The sequence below is a fragment of the Rattus rattus genome, chromosome X (genome assembly GCF_011064425.1).
Source record: "Rattus rattus isolate New Zealand chromosome X, Rrattus_CSIRO_v1, whole genome shotgun sequence".
Lineage (NCBI taxonomy): Eukaryota > Metazoa > Chordata > Mammalia > Rodentia > Muridae > Rattus > Rattus rattus.
The window spans coordinates 7,801,221-7,825,066 of NC_046172.1; positions in this window are offsets into that span (position 1 = coordinate 7,801,221).

Genomic DNA, 23,846 nt, shown 5'->3' on the forward strand with positions numbered 1-23,846 from the left:
GTTAGGTTCTGAAAAGCAAGGTGCAAGCCTACAGATACAAAGGAGTAAACTCTTGACAACTGGAGAGCTTTTTTAATCAGATCCTCTCAGTTAAGTCCATGATGAAATCCTAGTCTTTACTGATAACATGACATTATAAAACCTATAGAAGAAGAGCGAGTTACGTTGTGTGTCAATCCTGACCTCTAGAAGTTTTGAGGTAATGACCATGTACTGTTTTTCAGTACCAAATTTGTGATTGTTGTGTATAAATAACTTTAGACTTTTCATCATTTGTATTTTACCATCCCTATTTAGCTGAACCATAGGTAAAATATGAAAACATACTTTACTTCTATTTGAAAATGTTTGTTTCAGCTTCATTAATATTTCCACATTGTATATCTGGACAGTGGAAGTTGAAATTGGTTCTTACATTTTTGAATACATTGGATTGATCTGTAATCTTTTGTCAACATTCACATTTTTGATTGGACTCCAGTCCCACAGTATGTGATACAGCATGCCCAAGGGTTAAGGCTCCCAATCTGCATGTTCAATCAGATCTAAGATAATACTGATGCTGTGACTGTAGCAGCAACACTTTAAAAACATATGCTATAGAGCAGTCTTACTAGAGTTGTTCCCATGGCTTTTGTGAGATACGTTTTTTTTTTTCTTACATTTTTCTCTGACCCTTTTCACATGATGATTGATATTGTTAGCTGCTGGAATTTCTAGGTTCTGGCAGGCAGTTGCCATGGCAACTCATATGCATGGTTGCCTTGTGCCTGGGGGCCTGTGTGAAGATGGCATCAGATGAATCACTGGCATATGTGACCTGTAAGTGGCACCAATGTTTTTCTCAAGTTGCATGTTTCCTTTGGTGACCTTATTCTTGGTCCCTTCATTTTTTGGTAATGTCTTTTAGAGTGTTCCTTAAAATTCTTCTTTATAAAATGATAATAGCCGAACGGTATGCTATATCATTCTGCAGATTTACAAAACAGTCAGTTTTTCTTGTAGCACAAAGTTATATTTTATTTTAATAACAATGCTGGGAGATATTCTATATAGGCATATTAATTTCATTTACAAAGAGTGAACTGAAGGCTCAAAGACATAAGTAGCTAGCTGGGGCCCGAAATTCGCTGATTCTGGCCCACAGCTCCCTGCTCCCAAACCCCTTAGGAGAGAGAGCTCACCGCACAGACAGCTGGGCACTCCTGAAACTGCAGAGCAGGAGAGACTACCAATAATGCCCACCCCAGCCCACCTCCCTGGCCCAGGAGGAAACTGTATAGGGTCTCTGGGAACAGGAAGATAGGGGCACTCAAACTGCAGGAACACTACGGTGCAGACTCAGCCTGGATCTGAAGGGACCCTATCGAACAGCTCCCTGCACCCAAATCCTGTGGGAGTGAGAGGTAGACATTCAGAGGGGCAGACACACATGGAAAGCCAGAGGAGACTACTCTCTGCCCACATTTCTGACTCTAGAGGAAAATGCCTAGCACCATCTGGGCCTGCTGTGCACAGAGTCCAAGAGAAGGCGGGGCAGGCCCTTCTGGTTGCTGCCCTCACTGAGATTGGCTGAAACCCGGCTCTGAGGAGCAATGTCAGGCACGAGAGCAGAGGTAAGATAAACTTTTCTGCTCCAAGTGACCTGCCTAGTGGACTCAGGACACACGCGCACAGGAACACTTGAAGACCAGTAGACAGGAACAACTACACGCCCAAAAGACTACACACCTGAAAGCAGAACACTCTGTTCCCATAACTGGCTGAAAGAAAACAGGAAAACAGGTCTACAGCACTCCTGACACACGGGCCTATAGGACGGTCTAGCCGCTGTCAGAAATAGCAGAACAAGGTAACACCAGAGATAATGTGATGGCAAGAACCAAGTGCAGGAACCCAGAAAACAAGACAACGTGGCATCATCTGAGCCCAATTCTCCCACCAAAGCAAACTCTGAATATCCAAACACACCAGAAAAGCAAGATCTATATTTAAAAATCACATTTGAACATGACGATGGAGAAATTTAAGAAAGACATAAAGAACTCCTTAGAGAAATGCAGGAAAATAAAATAAACAAGCAGAATCTTTAGAGAGGAAACAAAAAACCCTGAAAGAATTACAGGAAACACAATAAACAGGCAAAGGAATTAAAATGAAAATAGAAGCAATAAAGAAAGCACAAAGGAAGACAACACTGGATACAGAAAACCAAATGAAGAGAAAAGGAGCCATAGATACAAGCATCACCAACAGAATACAAGAGATAGAAGAGAGACTCTCAGGACCAGAAGATTCCATAAAAATCACCTACACAAGTGTAAAAGATAATATAAAACAGAAAAAAATACTGCCCCAAAACATACAGGAAATCCAGGATATAATGAGAAGATCAAAACTAAGGAAAATAGGTATAGAAGAGAATGAAGGCTCCCAACTCAAAGGACCAGTAAATATCTTCAACAAAATCATAGAAGAAATCTTCCCTAACCTGAAGAAAGAGCTACCCATAAACATACAAGAAGCCTACAGAACTCCAAATAGATTGGACCAGAAAAGAAACTCCTCCTGTCACATAATAGTGAGAACACCAAATGCACAAAACAAAGAAAGAATATTAAAAGCAGTAAGGGAAAAAAGTCAAGTAACATATAAAGGCAGACCTAACAGAATTACACCAGACTTTTGGCCAGAAACTATGAAAGCCAAAAGATCCTGGACAGATATTATATAGACCCTAAGAGAACACAAATGCCTGCCCAGGTTACTGTATCCTGCAAAACTCTCAATTAACATAGATGGAGAAACCAAGATATTCCATGACAAAACCAAATTTACACAATATCTTTCTACAAATACAGCCTTACAAAGGATAATAAATGGTAAAGCCCAACACAAGGAGATAAGCTACTCCTTAGAAAAAGCAAGAAACTAATCATTTTGCAACAAAACAAAGAGAAGACAAGCACACAAACATAATCCGCCATCCAAAAACGATTATAACAGGAAGCAATAATCACTACTCCTTAATAAATCTCAACATCAGTGGACTCAATTCCCAAATAAAAGGACACAGATTAACAAACTGAATACTCAAAGAGGACCCAACACTTTGCTGCTTACAGGAAACAGATCTCAGAGACGAAGACAGACACTACCTCAGAGTAAAAGACTGGAAAACAACTTTCCAAGCAAATGGTCGGAAGAAGCAAGCTGGAGTAGCCATTCTAATATCGAATTAAATCAAATTTCAACCAAAAGTCATCAAAAAAGATAAGGGAGGACAATTCATATTTATCAGAGGAAAAATCCACCAAGATGAACTCTCAATCCTAAATATCTATGCTCCAAATACAACAGCACCTACATATATAAACGAAACCTTACTAAAGTTCAAAGCACACATTGCACCTCACACAATAATAGTAGGAGATTTCAACACCCCACTCTCATCAATGGACAGATCATGGAAAAGAAATTAGATAGAGACATAGCCAAATTAAGAGAAGTCATGAACGGAATGGAATTAACAGATATTTATAGAACATTCTACCCTAAAACAAAATGATATACCTTCTTCTCACCACCTCATGGTACTTTCTCCAATACTGACCATATAATCGGTCATAAAACAGGCCTCAATAGATACAGAAAGATAGAAATTATACGAAGCGTCTTATCAGATAACCATGGGATAAATTGGTCTTCAATAACGATAAGGAAAGAATGCCCACATATACATGGAAGTTGAACAATGTTCTACTCAATGATAATCTGGTCAAGGAAGAAATAAAGAAAGCAATCAAAGACTTCTTAGAATTTAATGAAAATGAAGGTACAACATATCCAAACTTATGGGACACAGTGAAAACTATGCTAAGAGGAAAACTCATAGCTCTGAGTGCCTGCAGAAAGAAACAGGAAAGAGCAGCTTGACAGCACACCTAAAATCTCTAGAACAAAAAGAAGGAAACACACCCAGAAGGAGTAGAAGGCAGGAAATAATCAAACTCAGAGCTGAAATCAACCAAGTAGAAACAAAAAGGACTATACAAAGATTCAACAGAACTGAAAGCTGGTTCTTTGAGAAAATCAACAAAATAGATAAACCCTTAGCCAGACTAACTAGAGGACACAGAGAGTGTGTCCAAATTAACAAAATCAGAAATGAAAAGGGAGACATAACTACAGATTCAGAGGAAATTCAAAAAATCATCAGATCTTACTATAAAAGCCTATATTCAACAAAACTTGAAAATCTGCAGGAAATGGACAATTTCCTAGACAGATACCAGGTAACCGAAGTTAAATCAGGAACAGATAAACCAGTTAAACAACCCCATAACTCCTAAGGAAATAGAAGCAGTCATTAAAAGTCTCCCAACCAAAAAGAGCACAGGTCCAGATGGGTTCAGTGGAGAATTCCATCAGACCTTCATAAAAGACCTCATACCAATCAATACTTTAAAGTATTCCACAAAATTGTAACAGATGGAAGGCTACCGAATTCATTCTATGAAGCCACAATTACTCTTATACCTAAACCACACAAAGACCCAACAAAGGCAGAGAATTTCAGACCAAATTCCATTATGAATATCGATGCAAAGATACTGAATAAAATTCTTGCAAACTGAATCCAAGAGCACATCAAAAGAATCATCCACCATGATCAAGTCAGGCTTCATCCCAGGCATGCAGGGATGGTTTAATATACGGTAAACCATCAATGTAATCCATTATGCAAACAAACTGAATGATAAAAACCACATGATCATTTTACTAGATGCTAAGAAAGCATTTGACAAAATTCAACACCCCTTCATGATACAAGTACTGGAAAGAATAGGAATTCAAGGACCATACCTACATATAGTAAAAGCCATCTAGAGCAAACCAGTAGCTAACATTAAACTAAATGCAGAGACTTGAAGCAATCCCACTAAAATCAGGGACTAGACAAGGCTGCCCACTCTCTCCCTACTTATTCAATATAGTTCTTGAAGTTCTAGCCAGAACAATCAGACAACAAAAGGAGATCAAGTTGATACAGATAGGAAAAGAAGAAGTCAAAATATCACTATTTGCAGATGATATGATAGTATATTTAAGTGATCCCAAAAGTTCCACCAGAGAACTGATGAACATCTTCAGCAAAGTGACTAGGTATAAAATTAACTCAAATAAATTAGTAGCCTTCCTCTACACGAAAGAGAAAAAAGCTGAGAAAGAAATTAAGGAAATGACACCCTTCATAATAGTCCCAAATAATATAAAATACCTTGGTGTGACTTTAACCAAGCAAATGAAAGATCTGTATGATAAGAACTTCAAGCCTCTGAAGAAAGAAATTGAAGAAGACCTCAGAAGATGGAAAGATCTCCCATGCTCATGGATTGGCAGGATTAATATAGTAAAAATGGCCATTTTACCAAAAGTGATCTACAGATTCAATGCAATCTGCATCAAAATTCCAATCCAATTGTTCAGAGAGTTAGACAGAAAAATTTGCAAATTCTTCTGGAATAACAAAAACCCAGGATAACTAAAACTATCCTCAACAATAAAAGGATTTCCAGGGGAGTCATTATCCCTGAACTCAAGCAGTATTACAGAGCAATAGTGATAAAAAACTTTATGGTATTGGTACAGAGACAGACAGATAGACCAATGGAATAGAATTGAAGACCCAGAAATGAACCCACACACTTATGGTCACTTGATTTTTGAAAAAGGGGCCAAAACCATCCAATGGAAAAAAGATAGCATTTTCAGTAAATGGTGCTGGTTCAACTGTAGGTCAGCATGTAGAAGAATGCAGAACAATTCATTCTTACCACCCTGTACAAAGCTTAAGTCCAAGTGGATCAAGGACCTCCACATCAAACCAGATACACTCAAAGTAATAGAAGAAAAATGAGGAAGAATCTTGAACACGTGGGCAGTGGAGAAAATGTCCTGAACAAAACACCAATGGCTTATGCTCTAAGATCAAGAATCAACAAAGGGGATCTCATAAAACTGCAAAGCTTCTGTAAGGCAAAGGATACTGTGGTTAGGACAAAACGGCAACCAACAGATTGGGAAAAGATCTTTACCAATCCTACAACAGATAGAGGCCTTATATCCAAAATATACAAAGAACTGAAGAAGTTAGACAGCAGGGAGACAAATAACTCTATTAAAAAAGGGGGTTCAGAGCTAAACAAAGAATTCACAGCTGAGGAATGCCGAATGGCTGAGAAACACCTAAAGAAATGTTCAACATCTTTAGTCATAAGGGAAATGCAAATCAAAACAACCCTGAGATTCCACCTCAAACCATTCAGAATGGCTAAGATCAAAAACTCCGGCCACAGCAGATGCTGGCGAGGATGTGGAGAAAGAGGAACACTCCTCCATTTTTGGTGGGATTGCAGACTGGTACAACCATTCTGGAAATCAGTCTGGAGGTTCCTCAGAAAATTGGACATTGAACTAACTGAGGACTCAGCTATACCGCTCTTGGGCATATACCCAAATGATGCCCAAACATATAACAAAGACACATGCACCACTATGTTCATAGCAGCATTATTTATAATAGCCAGAAGCTGGAAAGAACCCAGATGCCCTTCAACAGAGGAATGGATACAGAAAATGTGGTACATCTACACAATGGAATACTACTCAGCTATCAAAAACAATGACTTTATGAAATTCATAGGCAAATGGATGGAACTGAAAAATATCCTGAGTGAGGTAACCCAATCACAGAAAAACACACATGGTATGCACTCCTTGATATGTGTATATTAGCCCAAATGCTGGAATTACCCTAAATGCACAGAACACATGAAACACAAGGATGATCAAAATGTGAATGCTTCACCCCTTCTTTAAAAGGGGAACAAGAATACCCTTGTCAGGGAATAGGGAGGCAAAGTTCAGAACATAGACTGAAGTAAAGTCCATTCAGAGCCTGCCCCACATATGGCCCATACATACACAGCCACCAAACTAGATAAGATGGATGAAGCAAAGAAGTGCAGGCTGCCAGGAACCCGATGTAGATCTCTCCTGAGAGACACAGCCAGAATACAGCAAATACATATGCGAGTTCCAGCAGGAATCACTGAACTGAGAACGGGACCCCTGTTGAAGGAATGAGAGAGAGAGAGAGAGAGAGAGAGAGAGAGAGAGAGAGAGAGAGAGAGAGAGAGAGAGATTGAGAGAGAGAGAGAGAGAGAGAGAGAGAGGGTTAAAGACAAATAGTAAGGGGTGGTCAATGAGTATGTATAAAAGATTTATTCAGGGATACTTGTAGTCTCTTTTTGTTACTGTAATAAGTTGTCTAAAGCTAAGGAATGTATGAAGAAAAGATCTTTACTTAGTTTGTATTTGAGCAGGTTCAAATACATGACCCCAGGAAATAAAATGGTACCAGTCCACCTACTACACAGAGTGACTGGCACTTAATTAGAGTGGCAAATGATGGCAACTATTAGAAGATGTATTCCTAAGGATAAGCCCACTTGAGAGACAAAGACTCTTTCTATATTAACTTTTGAGTATGATTGATCAGGGAAGCATTTATTTCGGATTCTTCCAGCCTGACATTTGTACCAGTGTGGTGACATTGTATGGTTCTAGAAATAGCCTCCTGAACTAGATATGTGAATATTGGCAGCTGAATATAATTTTGAATGCAATTAACTGAATATGAGTGGGTCATTGACAACATGTCCACATTGACATTTGCAGTATTGTGCTCATCAGTATGATGGTCTCTACCTACTTGCTACTGTGCATAGACTGTCACAATTACACATTATCTGTTTGATAAAGGCAGAATGGTTGTGTAAAAGATCATAGCACTGTTGGATAATTACAAGTTATAAATGATAGCATTTGTAGTAAAAGCTAGGAGTGAATCCTGATATGTTGTTAAGGAGCTGGATGTCGGGAAGACAATTATCAGAGGATTCATTTATCTAATGTATTAGTTAGTGATTTACCAATGACCTATACCTATGACACTGAGCTGTCTATCCAAATTCCAAAGTCCACTTAAAGGAAAGGGGAGAAGCCAGATAGAAACCATCATACATTACACAATATTTTCGTTTATCATGGACCTGGTTGCAAAAGTCTCCCAGTTACTCTAATTCTATTGAAAAAGCAAGAGATCCGAAGTCCTGTCATTTTCCAGTGAGTTTCAGAACACTCAGTTTTCCAACACACTCCTTCTCCACTTAGACTTATCAGGTTTTCACATCTGATTCGGGCTGGGCATCTGCCGTATTCTACATCACGATCCTCAGCATGATTCCATGGATCCAGGAGTTCACACAGATACAGGTTATAAAATAAAGCAAGAGGAAAGAATTTTCTGTGCCACCCAGTTCTGAATTATTTACTTCCAGCCCTGGGAGTCAGAGAACTAGTTCTTTCTAGGCCTCGAGTTTTACTGCAATACAAAGAAAGAAAATAAGTAAATAAGGAGAGAGAAGAAATAAATCCCTCAGAGACCTTCTGAATATGAAATTGTCTTTGAAATGTAGCTTTTTGCTCAGATATCTCATCATTTAGTACTAATATGCTACAACTAAATAGTGGAGTGAAACACAATTTTGCAGTAATGTATTTGTGGCCATTTGTTTAAGCAGAAAATAAAATACAATGAATCTTAAACTTGCAGGAATCTATTTAATTAAGTAACCCCTAATTTATAAATTGACCTTAAGATAATGCCATCAGGTATTATGTCGAAAATAATCACAAATACAGGTAATTGAAATGAGAATTCCTCCATTTACTTTCAGATAAAAATGGAAAAGAGGATCCAATAGTTTGGGAGGTATTTCCATGGTCATAAAAAAGGGTAATTCAACTGTTCTCTTCCTTTGTGTCACAGAGAGGGCTCAGGAACATTCCCCATGCTTTTTAAAGAGGCTATAATCATCTCATCACATAAATTTAAAGTTCTTTTCTTTTGTTTCCTACATTTATTCTGAAGGATGATTCCTTCCCAGCCCCTTTGGCCACCCCGTTTTTCTTTCAATCTGTTATGCACTAGTTTATGTTGAGACAGGATCTCAGGCTGGCCTTGACCTCACTGTCCTCCTTCAGCCTCCTGTGCACTAGTTTCTCCCATGGAAAAAGATTTTCTTACTACTTTTTTTTTTTTTTGGTTCTTTTTTTTCGGAGCTGGGGACCGGACCCAGGGCCTTGCGCTTCCTAGGCAAGCGCTCTACCACTGAGCTAAATCCCCAACCCCATGGAAAAAGATTTTCTACAGCTATTTTAATATAGGTTTAAAATGAGTGACTTTATTAAGGATATACAAAGCAAAATAACAAGTAATGGAGAAATAGAAGCAGCAGATAGCAAAACATTATCTAATGTGATGCTTATAATGTCCAGCAGTGATAACTAGAATAGAGTGGTTAAGAGAGAAAATAAAGGTAACAACATCAAATCACAATATCCAGAGAAGATAACCAAGGAGGACTGCAGAAAAAGTCATGCTTGAGTTCTTGATTGAGCCCCAGGCAAAGCTGAGCATTCTCCCCATGGATGAGCTTTTAAATTCTTGCTTTCACTACAGGTATTTTAATACCATTGGCTCAATGATGGTAACCTCAATTAAAAATGGATTGAGTTCTAGCTGCTCTCAAGGAAGCAATGTTTTAAATACCTTTAGATATTTGGTTTTCTCCTTGTCACAGACACAAGGTTGAGCCTTCACTAAGCTAGGGTATCAGAGGACACATGAGAGTGTGATAAGAGGTTCTATTTTGCACTCGGAGCCCGTTCTCAACAAGCATAAACAGCACAGGAGAATTTTCCAATATAATTTGTATTAGAGCAGGTTATTACAGGTGAATAGAACCATGTCTGATTTGCAATCTATTTTTGGGAACATTTAGTGCATAAAAGTTTGTGTGGTTACTTTAAGTCTAAACCTCATTTTAAAAGTATTATTTAAGCTTTTCATTTTGCATATTCATTGTATACAGTATTAGTTACATTAGGACATTTTCATACAGGTTTATATTGTATGTGGAGCAGGGTTTCCTTCAAAATCCTGCTTCAGAGTTTATTATACCTTGAAAATATCTATTTATTTTAAATGGACAGATATGTTTGCTAGGTACAAGGTGATGCTACAATGTATGAACACATTGTGCAATGACAAAATAAGTGTGGTTTGTATTTGTATATCCTCAAACATTTATTGTTTGTTCATGGTGAAAACATGCCATGTTCTGGTGTTCTATTACACAGTGGGATGGCTGTAGTAAAAAAAGAATGTGTTGTACATTTGGAAATATCCCAAGAAAGAATTTCAAGTCTTCTCAGTATAATCTTTTTCTTGTATTTTTCAGCAACTTTAATATCTGTGTCTTTGTACTTACTAAAACCACAAATGTGAATTGATCCTAATGGGAAGTCTTGCTTTATAAGGGTAGAAGGGATATAGGCCAGTTCTCAGAGAAGAATAAGTGCTATTTACTTCTGCTAGCTTCTGTCCAGATTCTCTGTCCTCTTGTTCTATCATTCAGGGAAGGTAGAGAAATCTATAGGAAAAGCAGCCCCAGTGAACATTTTCCACTCCAATAAATGTCTCTTCCCCTATCCATGTATATCTGATTCCATTTCAATGACTCACCAAAGTAGCCAGTCCATATATTCAACATATTTTGTAAAGATTAGTTCACTCTGTGTCCTCAAATTTGGAAAAAAAATATATATATGACTCCATCACACTGTCACCTTGAAATCTTCTTTGTACTAGAGGTCGTTAGGTGAGAGTTCCTGACATACTCAGCAGAGTTTGCTCACAAAATCTTTCTCTAGATGTTAAGATTGATGTCAGTTTGGGCTATATAGCCAGTTATTGTTTAAGGAACAAAAATTTAAAACCAAATAAGACCTTTCCTCTAAATTCTAACCTCAACATTTTTCTCCATTTCTCTCTCCTTTGTAAGTTTTAAGTGAAAGTCATAAAACACATAAAATTGGGTTTTAGCCATTTGTTTCTGAAAATCTGAGAGGAAAGTATATCTGAAAAATCAGTTTGTCACTTTGTATATATTAGTGTCTCTGAAGAAATTTTAACCTTAGGGAAAAAAAATAGACAAAATTAGGCTTGATCAATGCTTTGAAGTGTGACCCAGCAATAAGGCTGCTGCATTTGAGTAGGTGGAGAGTTTGGAGTTACTCTTTCTGAAGGCCAGTATATTAATAGCATTTATTGGAAAACCACTGTGAGCCCCCATGATAACTATGATGTGTCAAATGATATTTCTCTTTCTCACTTGGAAAAGGCCCGAGGTGTTAAACCTGAAGCCTCTTGCCTAAAGACACTAATGAGTTGCTAGAACTCAAGAAGGAACTCCTTTACTGTGTTATTAACTGACTAGGCCAGTTAATGAAATATGACTCAATCTGATTGTTTCTGTCCCTTAAGCCCCTGGATTGAAATTGATCTGAAATTTAGAACTACCTAATGTCCAGAATTTGAAGACTCAAGAAATTCTTGGTCAAGGTCTTGTTGATCACTCCAATACTTGGCAGTCTGGGAACAGAAGATTGAAGGCCTTATGTTGGCCTGGGAAAGATAGACAGTCCATGTGAAAAGAATAAGGGTCTTCAATTTATTTCACTCAGAGAGAAATTTTGAATGTTCATGAGCCTGACTGGGTATGAACTAACTACACTGGCAGAGCAGCCTTTAGAGGAATTAGTGCTTGAAACTAAACTTCCTTCTCATAAAGACTTCCTCCTCCCTGCTTAAACATTAGCCCTCTCTAGCTAGAGTTTCTTTGCCCTAGAGATTAACAGTTTCTGCCTGTCAATAGCCTAGAACCCGGGCAACTATCTACAGGGGAACTCACTGGTTTAGCTTTCTACTTCCCCACTAATATTAATATTGTCTTCCTAGTTTCAAAGCGAGGCTATTTTGCCATACCTATCTTGAAATGGTTAGGTGACTCCATGAGCCTGAGCTCTAGTCAAGATGATACAACATGGAGAGTTCTTTTGTCTACTTTAAATGTGGTTCATAAAACCTCTGTCATGCAACTTGCAATAGTATCTCTTTCAAGCAACTTGAGGTAACTGAGCCTAGCAAGTTCGAATTTCACAAGAATAAGAAGTAAAGCTCTGTTTCGTGCAAAATATGTGTTGTATTTGTATGTTCTATAAGCTAGAATTAGCTCAATCAAAATATACCCTTCCTGAGAACAGTTGTTTAGCCAAGTCTACACCTCAAGTAAGAATTTCACAAAGTATCTAGGAATGGTGGTTTGGTCTTGTAATCACAACATTCTGAAATTCTTCTCACTCCCCTCAAATGATCTGACATTTTCTACCACCTGTCCTTTGGATACTCTGTCTTCTGTTCATATTCACATCAGTCATTGTAAGAATATTAGGGTTCCACATATTCCATATTTCCTGGCTTCTCTTACAGTTCTAAGCATTGCTTTTTCTGTCTCCATCTTCATTCCTGCCTCATCTCTGGAAAGAAGCCAAACTTCCTGCCAAGCATGTATCAGTCATCAGTCAAATCCACTGACAATCTCTGACATGTATCCAACTATTAGTTTTGTTGGTGGTGATGTTTAAAAAGTATCTTGCCCCTCTTCTCAGCAGACCATTCTTTCTTTGCAACTTTCCCTTAGTGGTGATTCTTTGATATTCTTACACAGGCTAATGATTTTCTTTATTCCACACACATTGTTGAGTCTTTAAATTAATCTTAAACTTCCTTTGATGTATGAGTCCAAGGATTTGTCTTGATGTACCTTCTTTCAAAACATAAAGCAAAATGTGCCAGCCAGATCTTACTGTTTTGCTCTGACAATGCTGCAATAAGCAACTCTTTCTTTGTTTCCTTATAATATTTTCTAAACTGTTCTTTATACTTCTATTCTTGCTGTTCTTATTTCTTTCCTGATACAGAAATCAAAGTACTGCTAGAAGTATGCTAGCATGCTTTTGGGACTCAAGAACTATTTATGTTTAGGAAATGTTCATCAAATACAGTGTGGATCCTCTTTGCTGACTGCAAAACCAATGTAAGACCCCTACTGTCTATAGCACTGGGGTTAGCATTATGGCCATCAATTTACACTGCTCATCTGTGTCCTTCCTCAAACATAATTTTCACTATGCTTTCTGAGTTGTGTCACAATCTTGCTCAACCACCAGGTGTTATTCTATCCACATTTGCCATGTATTCTGAGTTGCCGTGACACTTGGTTCTGCATTATTTCTTTCCCCCTTATCCACAGTCAAGGTCTGAAGTAGTGCCAGAGGACTTTATAATGATCATAGGAGAACAATGATGAAACTGTTATGGTCACACTAAATCATGTCATTCTTCTATTAAATGACATTTATTTATTTACTTGTGTGTGGCAGTGAGGAGAGAGAGACAGAAACAGAGGTAGGCAGACAGACAGACAGACAGACAGACAGGGAGAGAATGTACATGTACATATGGGGATTTGAGGTACCTGTGTTTCTGCATATGTATGGAAGCCTGAAGGGGGCACTGAATGTTTTTTTTAATGTTCTATCATATTCCACTGAGGCAATGACTCTCAGAACCAGGGAGTCTTGTTCCCTGGCTGGAAGACAGCAATCCTCTTGTATTTGCACCCCCAGAAATGATTTTATGGACATGCATAGGATGCCCAGTTGGTTATAGAGGTGACAGGATCCAAACTCTGATCCTCAAGACTGAGCAGCAAAAGCTCACAACTTACTGAACCATTCCTACAACTCCTGGATTTACTGCTCTTGAATTGCCCCCAAAGAATCAAATGGAAAAGCAGTTTCTATACTTATAGAAAGCTGCCTGAAGACATGATTGTGTCCAGAACTCTTGAACCTTAGGATTTCTTATCGTCCCTAGAAATCTTTGGGATATATTTTAAGAGTCAGATAACTCAATTTTGAGTTCCATGAAGCTTAGGATGTGATAAGAAATTGGCAGCCATTAAAGTAGGAAAACTACCCTATAATTAGCATTTATAATAAACAGGAGTTCTGCAATATACTAGACATGGGTCTACATATTTTACACAGTTAACTTTACTGAATTATCTCAACAACCTGATGAGATTGACATTGCACTATAACTATCCACATTTGAAAATAGAAGCCCCAAAAAGTAAAAGGACCTCCAAAGTCACGTAGCTCAAATGTGACAGTGACTGGATTTAAACTCGAACACTAGTCACAGATGGGGTAGTAAGGGAATCTATAGGACTGAAACCATCAAGCTGCAAAACAGGAATCCTGACCTTCTGACACTTTCTCACTAAGGAAGAGAGAAGGGACAGGAACTAAGTCTACTGCCCTAATTTAGCAGCATGTTTTTCCTTCCATGTTTCTGCCTCTAAAATTGTGGATAGGGGAACAATGGTCCTGGTCTCCAGTGGCTGACACCAAAAGGCTAGACTCACTTTTCTACCTTTTATGCTGGATCCTACTTTAATGGCTGCCTGTTTCTTATCACATCCTAAGCTTCATGGAACTCAAAATTGAGTTATCTGACTCGTAAAATATATCCTTCTCACTTAAAAGGATTTACCCAAGGGGCCTCTGGGATTTCAAATATACTTAAAAGCAACAACTGTGTTGAATCACAGAATCATCAGGGATTGCATTTCTGCTGGAGAACACACAGGATGTATTAAACAGAGGGGGAATGTTTGAAGTCCAACAGTCTAAGTTTCATCCCACCCACCACATCTGAAAACTATCTCAGTCATTTGATGGAGGCAAACTATAACTGCCTCCCTATTCTTAGCATAATTGTGAACTTCTGTCTTGACATCCAGATGCTAATGCCATAGGGTATTTTTACTTACATATACTAACCTGTTTCCACTGTACTAAGGAAAAATCGATTTCTTTACAATCTAACTGGAAGGAAAGACTTGTTACAGTGAAAAAAAAATCCTGTCAAAAAAAGGTCATTCCCCCTTCCCCTGACCACTCCCACAAAAAGGTAAAGGGATGCTTGCCCATGGCATTGAGCCTCTTACATACAGGTCTTGATCTCTCTCACTGGAGCTGTAGTAGAATGTAGTGTATGTGATTCTGCAGTTAAACCAACCACCTTTTATCCCGACTTTGCCTATTCATTTCATTACCGTGAACAGATGACTTTATCTCTCTAATTAGCTGTTACATTCCTTGTTGCTGAATGGAAAGAGTTATTGTGTGGACTAATTGAGAAAATAATTGCAAAGTGATTGCAACAACTTCAGACCCACATTTGTAAGTTATTGTGGTTCAGTGTTATCACTGCCTGTCCCTTAACTACACATTGCTCTTTATTCTTTTTAAAAAAATTATTTCTTTTGTTCTTTTGTGATTATAATGTAATTATTTAATTTCTCCCTTCTCTTCCCTTTCTTCCCTTCAAACCCTCCCATACACCTCTCCTTGTTCTCTTTCAGATTCCTGGCCCCACTTTTAATTAATTGTTGTTACAATTGCACACACACACACACACACACACACACACACACACACACACGTGTGTGTGTGTGTGTGATATATATATATATATATATATATATATATATATATATATATATATATCATTTATATATTAGATAACCAATTGGCATGTTCTTCCTTTTTTTTCTCTTAGCATTCACTGTTGCTGCAGTTCTTTTTGTAGGGTTGAATCTTTGTGGGCTTTCCCCTGTACAAGTCTTTGTTCTTCATTATTCTAATCTTTGTTATGGTACAAAGGGAAACAATTCAGTCTTGATATCCTAATTTTTTTTTCTTTTTTCAGCTTTCTTACAAAGTTTTTATTACTTTTTTATAACATAGAATCTGGCTATGGTGCCTAGGCTGGTCTTCAAGCAATTCTCCTTGCTGCCTCATCCTAATTCAGAGTAGCTGAGACTACAGGTATACACCACTGATGCTCCTTATACCCATATCAACAGCTAGCATGGAGGTCAAAACATAAGCAATACCTGAATTATCAAGTCTTCCTAGGGACCAAGTTTGTTCCAGGCTACCCAGACATCTACACTGAGACAAGATAGTAGAAATGGCATTAGGTTTATAGCCATTGATGAAAAGGAGTAGGGAAGTCTGAGATCAAAGTTTTACAAACACATTTTTCACCATAGAAGTACTTATTGAAGTACACTGTCACAGGAAATAAACATGTAGCCATCAACTGCAATGGGCAGGAAGGTAAGTTGCCAGAGGTCCTCTTCCCAGAATTTAGGAGTGTTCCAGGAAGCTATAAAATATAGAACCACAACATATATCCAATTGTCACATATTTTCTAAGTCTAATATTTCCTTTCTTCTTTCCTTCAACACCAGGTTACATTCCAATCCTTCTCTATCTGCTCTCTTCCATCATTTTTTTCCCCAAATTTGAAAGATGTTTTCCTTTCTCTTCCATGCTGAATCAACATAAGTGGACATAGTATCGTCCAACATGCCACACTTCATTCATATGATGAGCACCTTATTAAGAAGAGCCCTGAAGACAGAAAGTATGGCTCGGTTGTGGAGCTCTTGTCTAGGTAGTGTGAGGCCTTGGTTGGTTTTTGATACCGTAAAAATAAATGAGAAAATAAAGAAGATAAGGAAGAAAGAAGGAACAAAATGTTTTCAGGTGAAAAGATATTATTCAAATGCTGTAAAATGCTACTACCTTCTAGGTATTTTTCAAGATTTATGTTGCTTTTCTGGCCCACAAAGGCATTTAAATGTATGACAATGGATCTCTTGTCATTCAGGGTCCTGCTAAAGCCTAGCCTCTTGAGTGTTTCAGTTGTTCCCATTCCAATGATCCTACTGTATAAAAGCATTGAAAGTAGAGCACACAGACAATATCCTACAATTTCACTTGGGAGAATTACTTGCAAAAAGAGGACAGCCAATCAATTTTTTCTGGAACTCTTCTGAAACTAGTAGCAACTATATAATTTCTTCTTGATTGAGTGGTCAAAATGCCACTATGGAATAGGATTAATTTGAAGAGTCTCTGCATAATAATCAAAATCAGTAGTGTATTAGGATAACACTAATTTCATTAAAACAAGCTCTCAGAAGTTTCAAAAGCTTAATAATACAGAACTTAATTTCTTAGAAATAAATGAAGTGTGGCTATATTTCATATAGGAACAACTTTTTAAACATTTAAAAATGATTTTAAGTTTGCATAAGAAAAACAAAAGCAGTATAAAGTGCTCACATACTTTTGTTGGCTTCTATTAATGTGAAAATTCTATACAGCCATAATGTACATATTAAAGTTATGAAATTAAAACTCATGGGCTAGGTATAATGTATCAGTGGGTAACGTACCTGCCATTTAATCATAAGGACCTACATTTGGAGCTCCAGAACCCATGTAAAGATAGATATGATAGCACCACATAAAATCTTGAGTAAATAAATGCATACTGTTTAACATAGGCATAGCTATGTTAAGGACCACAGTGCTTCAGATCCATATGAATGGAAAAGCCCTCTCTAGGCAAGGCTCAAATAGTTGGCAAAGCCGTTTTCTTGTTAGTGTGCAGCTGTTGAGAGTGTGAGCAGCAAGTATCACCTGCAGTTTCTGCCCCTGAATGTTTAGAGTCAAAATTGCTCCCATACAGGGGCTTTTCCTGACAAGATTAGCTAAACCTCCCTATGTTCTGCTGTATATAATAACTCTGCCTCCTTGTTTTCTGTTTGCAATAACCTTGCCTACAACTTGGTTAACTTCCAGAGTGCTGTGACTTTTTCCATCAGAAAGGCCAGTTCATCAAATTCGACTCTTTCTATGTCTATGTGTCTGCCATTCCTTCATTCCACGGGCACCACAATTAGCTAAATCCCATGTTCTGTGCTGAGCATAGCAGTAGCACACATCTGTCATCTGCCATAGCATCATTAAGCTTGGCTTATGCAGGAGGGGATGAGGGAGAGAGAGAGAGAGAGAGAAAGAGAGAGAGAGAGAGAGAGAGAGAGAGAGAGAGAGAGAGGAGGAAGAGAGAGAGAGAGAATGCCTCAAACAAGGTGGATGGTGAGGACTGACAACTGAGATTTTCCTGTGACCTTCACATGCTCACCATTATTATACTCATACATATTCTGACACATAAATGCACACAGGTACATACAGATTATAAAGACATACACAAAGATTTTTAAAAGTTCATACAGCACCATAAACTACATACTTCAATCTGATATCATAACTTTTTCAATGTCTTTCTGAAATGTGACATTAATTGTCATAGCCATTCATTTTCTCTAATTTGAAACAGTTTTCTAATATTGCTTGCTTTCCATAACTCTCATAATTTTGAAGAGTAGTGGATGGGTGTTTTCCAGAATGTCTAAAGACTGATTAGATTCAGGTTATGGGTTTGATGAAGAATATCAGATATGTTGAATACCCTTCTCATTCTACAATACCAGGCCGTAGTAACTAGGGTTATGTTGTAGCCACATAACCTTCACTGATATTTAGTCATAATTGTTTTGACTAAGTTCAGTAACTTCCCATTTTTTAAATCTTTTTTAGAGGTGAGTAGCAATGGAAAATCAGTGTGGATAACTGCCACAAAGCTAAAAATGAGTGTAGCATATACCTTGCACTACCACTCCTTAGTATATGCTGAAAGAACTCAACCACCTTCCATGACAGCCTTGCCCATGGAAGTTCATTGTCACTCTATTCACAATAGCTAGGGAGTAAAAACAACCTAAATTTCCTCTGACCAATGAATAGATAATTAGTATGTGGCACATACTGACTATAGAAAATTATTAAACTGTTTTTTAAAAAGTGAAATCATGAAATTTACAGATAAATGGGGGGGGCTATAAAAGATCATACTGAATGAGAAAATTCAGACCCAGAAATACAAATATCACATCTTCATGCTTATCTGAGGTTTTTATCCCCAAGTCTTCAGATGTGAATATTTAACCTGAAGTAACTGCAGAAACCAGCAAAGTAAAAGGAAACTATAGCATGCGGAAGGAGGAATAATAGAAATGGGAATAGTAGAGATAAGTGAATTAAGGGGTTGAAAGCGGAAGAGGGAAATGGGTGGGGTGGGAGTTAATTATAGAATGGAGAGGAAGACAAATACAAAAACAAAAGGAGAATACAATAACAAGTCTAGAAAAGTTACAAAGAATCTTACTATTAACTATTGTGCTGTTTAGTATTATGTGAACTTGGCACAAGCTAGAGTGATTGGCGCAGAGGGAGACTCAATAGACAAAATGCCTTCATAAGATTTGGATGTAGGCAAGCCTGTAGAAAATTTTCTTAATTAGTGAATGATGGGGAAAGTCCTAGCCCTTTGTGGATGCTGTCATCCCTGGGCTGGTGGTCCTAAATGTTATAAGAAAGTTCTTGTGAGACAATAGTAGTGGGAATGTCTCTGACTCTATTGTCTGCTTTGGGGCCCTTTTCCTCCTACCTGGTTGATTCATTCAACTTTGATATGAGGGGCTTGTGCCTAGTGATATTGTAACTTATATCATGTGTGATTGATATCCATAGGACTCTCTCTCTCTCTCTCTCTCTCTCTCTCTCTCTGTGTGTGTGTGTGTGTGTGTGTGTGTGTGTGTGTAAGAAAAAGACAGAGAGACATATACAGAAAGACACAGAGAGAGAAGTGGAAGAGGTGTAGATCATGGGGAGAAGGGAGAAAATAGGATATGTGAGGGCATACTGGGATGAGTAAAGGTAAGGGATACTTCAGTGATGAGAGAAGAACAAATAATTGATAATAATAATAATAATAATAATAATAATAATAATAATAATAATAATGCTGGCAAGCCATGAGGATCAAGCCAGTTAGCAGCACTCCTCCATGGCTCAGTCTCAGATCCTGTCTCAAAGTTTCCTGCCCTAATTGAAATCCTAGTGTTATTGCTTTTAATGGTGAATATAGAATTGGGAGTGGAATATGTTTTCCCCTACAAAGTTGTTTCATAACATGAACAAAGACAACTATCTATCTATCTATCTATCTTTCTAAAATTATATGTAATATATTCAAGTGTGTATATACTTACACATATATAGTTTAAATAACATTTTCACACCTGAGCTGACAATTCTATCTAAAAGATTTATAGACAATATAATACAAATCCTCAATGCCAGACATAAGATGCCATCTTTTGACATTTTGAGGCTAGAGCTCTCCAAGAGACATTATTGGCTCTTGGTTTTTGCCCCTGTTTGCCCCCTAGAGGTGGAAGGTTAAGTCCCAATTGAAGAATACACCATGTACTTTATACACAGGCCCCAAAAGGGCTGAGCTGTATCTAACCTGCAATTTTCCTCCCTGAGGACTAGCTTCTATAAGAAGCTAGTAAGAAGTTCACATATAAAGTTCAAGGGAGGAAGCAACCAACATCCATATCCAGCTATGTAACAGATGAACAACAGAAGACCCAGCATGACATGAAAACTGTAAGGGTGCAATAGTGGCACACAAATCATGATGGTAACCAACAGTTTTCTAATTGGACTTCAGACCCACTCAACAAGAGAAGGGAAACCAGGCCTAGCACTGGAATCCTAGGCAACTACCCCAAGGCTAATGATGTTATGGATCTTGGAGTAGAACCTACAACTTTCTCTTTACTAAACCCACATAATCCATAACTACAATATAACAGTGAAAATAGAAACCATGAATTTGAAGAAAAGCAGTGCTAGGTGTACAGAAAGTTTTCAAGAGAGAAAAGGGAAGGAAGAAGTGTTGTAACATCTCAAAAAGAGTACACCAGTATATGAAACTTCACATTTGAAAATAGGGCTGTCTCAAATTGTGTACTGTCCACTACAAAGATCTTAAAAATTGATTATAACAAACAAAAGATAGCTATTATTACTAGAGCACAGAAAAACCAAGTAGGGGACAGTTTATGAGATTTGTGCTCACGGATGAGATTCAGAGTTATGGAACTGAAGAAGTTTGTACCTTCTGAGGTAAGTCAAATCATTTGGACTTAATCCTGAGCTCAATAGTGTGTTCTTATAATGTTAGGTAGTATGAATAACAAGTACAATGTAAGAACAGGAAAATAATTTAAACATGATAAAGATAACCTACAATCCTATACATTTTAAGAGAATTTTTATAATCTTAAGGTAATATTTCAAATATATGTAAAAGAAAATTTCATTGGAGGATCATTTATTATGGAGTCAGCATGTTATAGTTAGATTACTGCTTCCACTAATGATGTTCATATTGTTTGAGCAAACGAGATAACCATTTACCTCTGATTTAAAATTTCTTGTTTTATAATAAAGACAAGTCTGGTAATGTCTTATTCAATTTGATAGAATCTAGCTCAAGTAAGTATTGTGTAATGACATTAGTGATCAGTATAGCAGTGTAATGACAACATAGCTATCCATTTGCAAAATATAGAGTCCCACTTACATATGACACAGTAGAGTAAATTACAAGCAGATTAAAAAACATAACTTTCTCAATGTCATGCACTAGTGGAAGAAATACAAGGAAAAATGTGTCTATAATCTTTCAATAGATTGTTAAGAAAAATGTCATATGGGAAATCATTGATATGTTTGGATATTCTGTAATTATAGATTTCTGAACAAGCTATTTCCTGTCTCCCAAAGAAGTAACTTTCTAAACATATTTATAACAAAGGAATAGGGAACTTACTATTCATAATATTTTAGATATTGTTGCAAATAGGTATTGCTATTTTAGATAACTATCTGTTAAGTCTCATCAAAATAGAAACTGCAGCTACTCTTTAAGCCTGATTATATTTTTTTCTATACTAATAGGTATTATATATACAATTTCCTCTTAAATGTCTCCTTATGATCAATATGATAAATATTTGTAAATTAATTTTCCTACATATACAAGTAAGCATACAGACATATGTTTACTGCACACTGCTCCTTTTATTTATCCTTTTATGTATAAGAAAAGTTTTAAAGTATAAATGTTCATAGAAACATTTTAGTATGGAATGTCATGAGGATAAAAAGAATGACGTAGATTTTAAATTTTGCAAATGGCTTGAATAAACAGGATTCCAAAGAAGGTACACAAATGGGAAACAAATGCATGAACAGATGTTTGGTATCATTAGTCCCTATGGAAATAAAAATCAAAACCACAATGAGATCTCACCCCTTAGTATGTCCATTAGATTAAAATAGGGAAGGAATGATAGTTGAAATGACAAGTTAGTGGAAAGGAAAGATAGGAATTGAAACGTTGTGTACTATTTATTAGAATGTAAAATGGCACTGCCAGTATGAAAAATGGTATGGGGGTTGGAGATAGAGAGGCCTTGGGGAATGGAGAGATGAAGAGAAAGAGGGTGAGGGCAAAAGAGAGAGACAAATATCCAGACTAGCAGGACTGTAATAATGAGTAGCTGGGCTACAGAAGCCCATAAGCTAAAGAGGTTTAAAATGGGAGAGCTGAGAAGAACTGGGATTCCAGCATGGACTCGAACTGGGTAATAGGTACTTGTGGATACTGAGGTAGCCTGGAGATGAGCTTGCATTTTGGGATGCTAATAGTCACGACAGAGAGCCATTTGTCCTTTCTGCCAGCACTACGGGAAATAACCCCTTTAGTAGAGGGAAACCAGATTCACAAGTTCCTGAAGAATGCTGGCTTTTGTTTAACTGATAGTTCCCAGTACACATACAGGGCATTTCATAAACAACTGTAACTATAGCCCCAGGGTATCTAATACCCTGATTTGTCCTCCAATAGCAACATTCGAGTGTGTCACACACACACACACACACACACACACACACACACACACGCGCGCGCGCACACACACTTTTTTTTTAAGTTTGGGCTAGAAAAAAATGGCTCTCTGAATAAAGATGGGAATAGAGACATGGCTCGGTGGCTAATGGTGTGTACTACTCTTTCAGAGGACTAGAGTATGGCTTCCAGAATGCATATCAGGCAGCTCACCATATGTTCTTACTTCAGCCATAGTGAATCCAGTTGCCTCTTCTGGCTCCCTCAAACACCAGCACATGTATAACATATATACAGAGAGAAACATATACATATACACATAAATTCAAAATAAATCTTGCAGAAAAAATTCTTCCAAGTTTACAAATCAGATTGTTATATGACCCAGGTGTATTACTTCTCGGTATATAACTAGAAGAACCAAAACCAGGATACTTAAAATAGATTTGCACTGTTTACTATAATACTGTTCACAGTATTTAAGAGGCAGAAGCAACCCAAAACTCATGGGCCCATCATAATATATTCCCATAGTGTAATGTTCCTTTAAATGGAAAGAAATTCTGACATGTTCTATGAGGTAGATGAATCTCAAGAGAACATCAGAACATTATGTTAGGTGAAAATATGAATACTGATGTGGTTTGTAAAACTCAGTACCATGTGGTGTGAGGAGGTGCCTTAGCAGGCCCATGATGAAGCATGTACCAGTCATACAATGGATGTAGTATAATATGAAGTTTATTTGGGTGCATGAGAAGAGGGGTTAAGAAGGGAGTAGAGGCAGAGAAAGAGAGGGGGCAGAGAAGGACAGGGTGGAGGGTGAAGGGAGGAGAAAAAGAGGTCAAGGAGCACAAGAGAGGCCAAAGAATCTTTTTTGTAGAAAAGTAGGTTTCTACCTGGCTGTTGCTACGTAACTGTTGGGTAGAGCCTAGAAGTAGTGCTAACATGGTATCATTCCTCCATTTTGGTTTAATTAAAATGAAAATTAGAAAGAGGATGGCGAATCAGTAATAGGGGTCATCATGATCTTTCTTTTCTTTTCTGCTGACTTTG